A 6,512-nucleotide genomic window follows, 5' to 3' on the forward strand; every position below is an offset into this window, starting at 1 on the left:
TTATTTGACAAACTAATCATTTACAGATATTGTAAAACAAATGTAAATGTATTTAATTTAAATATTAAATTAAAATATACAAATATAAAACCACTTTTTACTAGTAATAATGATAGTAAGAATAATAATAAATTAATAGCAATAATAATAGTAGTAAGAATAATAACAATAGTAATAGTAATAACAATAATAGTAGCAATAATTAAAAAAATAGTAACAATAATAATAATAATAATAATAATATAATAATAATAATACTAATAATAATTATAATAAAAATACAAAAAAAAAATAACAAACAAACCAAAAAAGAAGGAAAAGAAAAGAAGATAAATAATGAGAAAAAAGGAAGTGGTGGTTGTGGTGGGGTTTTTTTTTTTGGAGGGGGGTGTAATTTTCTTTTTTTTAATAATAATAATAATAACAAATAAACAAAAGGTTAAAGTAAAGAAGGAAAAAGGAGGATATCTTATTTTCATTAGCTTAAAAATAGAAATTTGTAGGTACAAGAGAGTTCTAAATGAATTTTTACTATTTTAAAAATTTATCATTTTCAGATATTATAAAATAAATTTAAATAATAATAATTTGTGATCGAATAGTAATAATAGCAAAACTCAATAATAATAATAATAATAATAATAATAAAAAATAATAAAAGGAAATTCCAAATGAACAAAAGAAGGAAGAAAACGAGAAAAGGAAGGGATGGGGAGGGAGGCAATGTAGGAAAAAAAATATCTCATTAATTCTAAATATTTCTTTCAATTTAGATATATATCCTATGAGAAAACTAAGCATTGTATTTAAAATCAAGGATAATAAAAAATAATATAAATGTTTTCTAAAAAAAATGCAATATTTGAATTTGAATTTAAATGAAATTTGAGTGGGAATAGAATTCTAGTTTCTTAATCTCTTTCATACACAATCTTTCAATGATATATACTGTTAAGCTTACTTCTATTTTCTTTTTTATTAATAAATTTATTTACTGCATTTTTCATATTTTTTATTTTCTAGAAACTCCTTTTGTTTTGATATTTTCACTTATTATATGCAGATTAATGACGATTGTGGTAGAGGCTAATTTTTTTTGCTACTATATACAAATTTAAATTGAAGTAAGTATTATTTTTTATTCTGATTTTGTTCGTTGTTTTTTTAAAAATAATATACATTCAATTATGTAGATGATTTCTTTTACCCTTTTATTGAGAAGAAGATAAGGAGATTGAACAACAAATAACCCAATAGCTTTTGTTTAGATGGAAAATTTTCTTATTTAAGGTGTTCTCTTTATAGTAATTTACATAATTGGTTTTCTTGCTATTACATACTGATTTGAATTGAGGTAAGCAATATTTTCCATTTTGTTCATTGTTTTTTTTTAATAAAAATAAATATTTTTTTTATCATGGAAATAAAAAATATCTTTTGTTGAGAAGTTAGTCGAGCAATTTACCTTTCTAAAAGGTTAAATTTTGTTAGAAATTTTTATATTATTATTTTATTAAAATAAGTGTTTAATTATTTTATGTATTTTTTACTAAGATCTATTTATTTAATTCGACATTTCAAGAATTTTAGATGAAGATAAGAAACTTGAGCAAATGGTAACCCAATACCCTTTGTTTAGATTTAAAAAAATCTTATTTAAGGTGTTCTCTTCATAGTCATTACATAATTAATTTTCTTACTACTTTATTGATTAGCATTATATTCTACCATTTGTTGACTCTTTCTATTAAGAAGAAAGACTACTTTGTGTAGTATCAACTTTCATCTTTGTACAATATCACTACGTTACATTCTTTTATCTATTCTATTTCAAGAGAAGTAGCAATTAAATTTGCAAACATCTGAATTATTTAACTTAAATTTTTCAGTTAGTTTTGAAACAAAGAAAATTATAGCAGAAAAGTTCAAAAAATTAAAAGAATCAAGTGAATAAAATAATTTTAAAAATATAAAACATAAAAATTATTTGATAATCAGATGATTCGTTGTCATCGTTCATATAGAATTAGTTATGGGTACAGAAGTATGGAGGGGAGTACATTTCATTGAAGAACAATATGATAGTTGAACTTTTGTAAGATATATAAATTAACATGTTTAAACAAGATATCACAATCTAAAATAATTAAAAATAACAATTATAATTAATAATAGTTGCGCAACGCGCTGGTGCATATACTAGTAAATAATAATAATAATAATAGTAAGAATATTATACTGATAATAATAATAAGGCTAAATGATCTAATGGATCTCTATACTTGTATGCGTTTGTATTATGGACTCTTCTACTTAACCATTTATCAATTGAGCTCTTAAACTCATTAAAACACAATATATCAAACCCTTCTGACTATTGATCATGCTTATGTGGCATTAAAATTAATGAGTTGACGAGAGAGTGTAACACACACATGTAAAGGCAAGTGAAGAACATATTTAAATTTTAAAAATATAAAATATTATTTTATTTTTTAAAAGTCTTCTTCTTCCCCTCACATCTTCTTCTTCAGTCACCCCCCACCCTTATCCCCGCTCCAACCTTCCTTTTCACCTCACCCGCCACCCCAATCCCCCTTTCCAGCCATCCCTCACTCCCCATATCTGCCCTAACCCCCTTTTTCAGTCATCCCCAACCCCATATCCGCCCCAACCCCCTCTTTCAGGCTTCAACTATCCCTCAACCCATCTTTGCCTCAACTCTCTTTTTCAGTCACCCTCACCCCATTAGTAGACCCAATTCTTTTTTTTCATTTTTTAAATTTCCATTTTAGTTTCATCAAATACCATCATTAAAAAGTAAAAATTTCAAATACAAAAGGCTTACAAAGGAAGGAAAAGAAAAGGAAACAAAGGAAGATTAATTTAGATCTATTTTAAGATTTAAGACTTTCTTTTCAAGACTTTCATTTTTAATGTCCCTCTTTTTTGTATTGTATGAACACAAGTTTAAATGGAAGAAAAAGAGACTATGAGGGTGTAACTGATGGTGGTGATGGTGGTTGTTGATCGGGAGAGGTGGACGGAAGTTGGAGAAAGGTGAGAGAAATAAGAATTTACTTTAAAGAATTATTTTACCTTTTATTTCATATTTCGATTAATAATTTATAAAAATAGTTAATGAAGATAACTATGCTGTGTTATTAATTTATGTGACATGGATTTGGCATGTTATCTATTTAAGGAAGAGTGGCTACACACATGATAGAAGAGGTTTAAAAATCATCTTTTGATTAAGTTTAAGGGTTTAGTTGGTAAGGAGTTAAGTAGAAGGATCCACAATACAAACACATACAAGTAATAATAATATGTCTTACCCTTTGGTGCAATGAGACTTGAATTCACCGTCTCATCCTCAACTAACAACATAATAAGCCAAATTACATTAAGACTCACCCCAAGTCCTTAAAATACATATATTAAGAAGATATATACAAAATATAATTTATAAACTATATGTACTAATATAAGATATTCCACTTAAAGAATTATTGCAGGGTAAATTTTATGTATTGATAATCATAATAAAATAGTAGTGACAGAGAATAATTGCTTTAAATAATTTATAATAGATAAAACACTATATACTGAGTAGGCATTTGGCCATGCAATACCATATTACGATATGGTATCGTGAGATGGAATCAACGTTTGGACATGCGATTTTACGCTGATTTCATATCATGAGATGTGATTCCATATTCTCCAAAAACAATGATATGAAATTATATAGGAATTCCGTATCATGATTTGAGATATTTTAATACAAAAATTGATTCACGAGAAAATAACCCCACATTTATATCTACTAACTATTTATTTCATATGTAAATAAAATTTATAATCACATTATTACTTTTTAAAATTTATTATTCTCACCGACATAAAATTTATTATTCTCACCAACATATAGTCTTATGTGCTTGTGATTTTGATATGTGATTTTACCTTTGTTGCTGCTGGTTGGGAAGGTACTGCACATGATAGTAAAATACTTGAGAATGCACTTGTTGAACCAACGTCACAATTTTCATTTCTGCCACATGGTAACTTTAAATTACATCCTTAGAATAATATTATTATTTACAGAAAGCTGTCTCATTTACGTCACATATGCTTTTAGTAATTCTTTCTAAAATGTTTGTTGGTAGATAAATATTATGTTGTTGATGCTGATTTCCGAAACACAAAAGGATTTTCAGCTCCATACAAAGGACTATGCTATCATTTGCAAGATTACCGAGGAAGTGAAAAGAGAGCCTCAAAATGCCAAAAAACTGTTTAATTATAGGCATTCATCTCTGCGCAATGTGATTAAACGGACTTTTGGAGCTTGGAAAAATAGATTTAGAATACTAAAACAAGACATGAACCATTATTATATTGATACACAATTGAAAATTGTCATAGCTTGTGCAGTGTTACATAATTATTTGCGAGAATACCAAACTACTGATGAAATATTTATGGTCTATGTACATGAAAATATAGTTGCGAATGATATTGACCAATAAATGGCTCAAAGTAACAATGTTGGTTCCTCTTCTCGGTCACATGATCGAGAAATGCAAGTTCAACGTGAGAAAATTATCCATACTATGTGGGAGAATTATAATAAAAACTAGTACACTACACTTTATGTTCAATTTTTTTTATTAAATTAAAGTTAGATGAAACAATTACTTAAGTGGAGAACAAATAACTTTGTAATAATTTATTATGCGATTTTATAAACTTTTGTTTATTTGATAAGATTGAATAAACAATAGGGCTATTTTAATAGTTTTACAACTTATGAGATTTTTATGTGTATGAGAAAATATACAACACAAAATTTTCATATCGCATGTCCAAACAAAACTTCAATTTCATCTCATGATTTCATATCATGATTCCATATCGCATGGCCAAACGGGCCCTAAGTAGGCGTTTGGCCATGCGATACCATATCACGAAAATGGTATCGTGAGATGGAATCAGCGTTTGGACATGCGATTTTTCGCTGATTCCATCTCATGATTCCATATCATGAGATGTGATTTCATATTCTCAAAAAACCATGATATGGGAATTCCGTATCATGATTTGAGATATTTTTAATACAAAAATTGATCCACAAGTTTATATTTTGTTAAAACAACCCCCACATTTATATCTACTAACCATTTATTTTATATGTAAATAAAATTTATAATGACATCATTACTTTTAAAATTTATTATTCTAACCGACATAAAATTTATTATTCTCACCAACATATAGCCACTTTAACTCACACCAACCGATTGTTGAGTAATACTAAAGACTAGTACACTACAATTTATGTTCAATTTTTTTATTGAATTAAAGTTAGATGAAACAGTTACTTAAGTGGAGAACAAATAGCAATTATGAAATAATATATTATGCGATTTTATAAATTTTTGTTTATTTGGTAAGATTGGATAAACAATTGAGGCTATTTTAATAATTTTACAACTTATGAGATTCTTATATTTATGATAAAATATACAACATAAAAAATTCACATCGCATGTCCAAACAAAACTTCAATTTCATCTCATAATTTCATATTATAATATCATACCATGATAGCATATCGCATTGTCAAACGGGACCCTAATATTTATATGCACTTCTGAGACACACCAACCAACCAACAATAAAATGAGTATTTAAAGAAAACATATCAGATAACAAAGTGCTTATAAATACTCAAATACTCCGGTTCATTTCATTGACCCAAGTTCCAAAGTTAATCGTGAGTAGTGGAGGATTTCATAACCAATCTATTGACCAACTTACCTTAAGGTCATTTCTCCATGGTAAAACATTCGTGCTGATAACATGTTATAAAATATAAGTTCATAATGATATAATATAAAGAAAAGAAGATATGAAGATGAAGAAGATGATTTTTCTTTTATTCAAGTGTGTCATCCAAATTGTGAATAATATCTCTATTTATAGTGTTGAGATATCATAGCCAAAGGTCACCTTGAAATTATACATAGTTATCCACCAAGGTTCATATCACCTTGAAATTATGAATTCAATTAATTCTTGAAGAAATCAAATGGACAATCCACATTTATAACAACACAACAAATATACTCCCTCCGTCCCATATTATAAGTCACCACTTTCTAAAAATAATTGGACCACAATATATGTCATTTTATAAAATTTATGCATAAATTACCATATTTTGCCCATTATACCCTTGATTGATTAATTAATTAATTTTGAAAATGTATTTACTTTGACTAACCTAGAAAATCTACAAATAATTAATTTCATTGGGAGAGTACTTCATTCATTAATTAACTACTTTCTTTATTCACTACTTATTCTATAAAATCTGATTTTGAAAAAAAAAATCAACAAACAAATTAAAAATTAAAGATGAAAAAAAATTCAAAAATAATCTTGAAAGTTGAAGCTTCAACAAATTTTATCAAGGAAGATGACATTTCAAAAAGTTCAAAGGA

Source organism: Solanum tuberosum, unplaced genomic scaffold (genome assembly GCF_000226075.1).
Source record: "Solanum tuberosum cultivar DM 1-3 516 R44 unplaced genomic scaffold, SolTub_3.0 scf00044, whole genome shotgun sequence".
Classification (NCBI taxonomy): domain Eukaryota; kingdom Viridiplantae; phylum Streptophyta; class Magnoliopsida; order Solanales; family Solanaceae; genus Solanum; species Solanum tuberosum.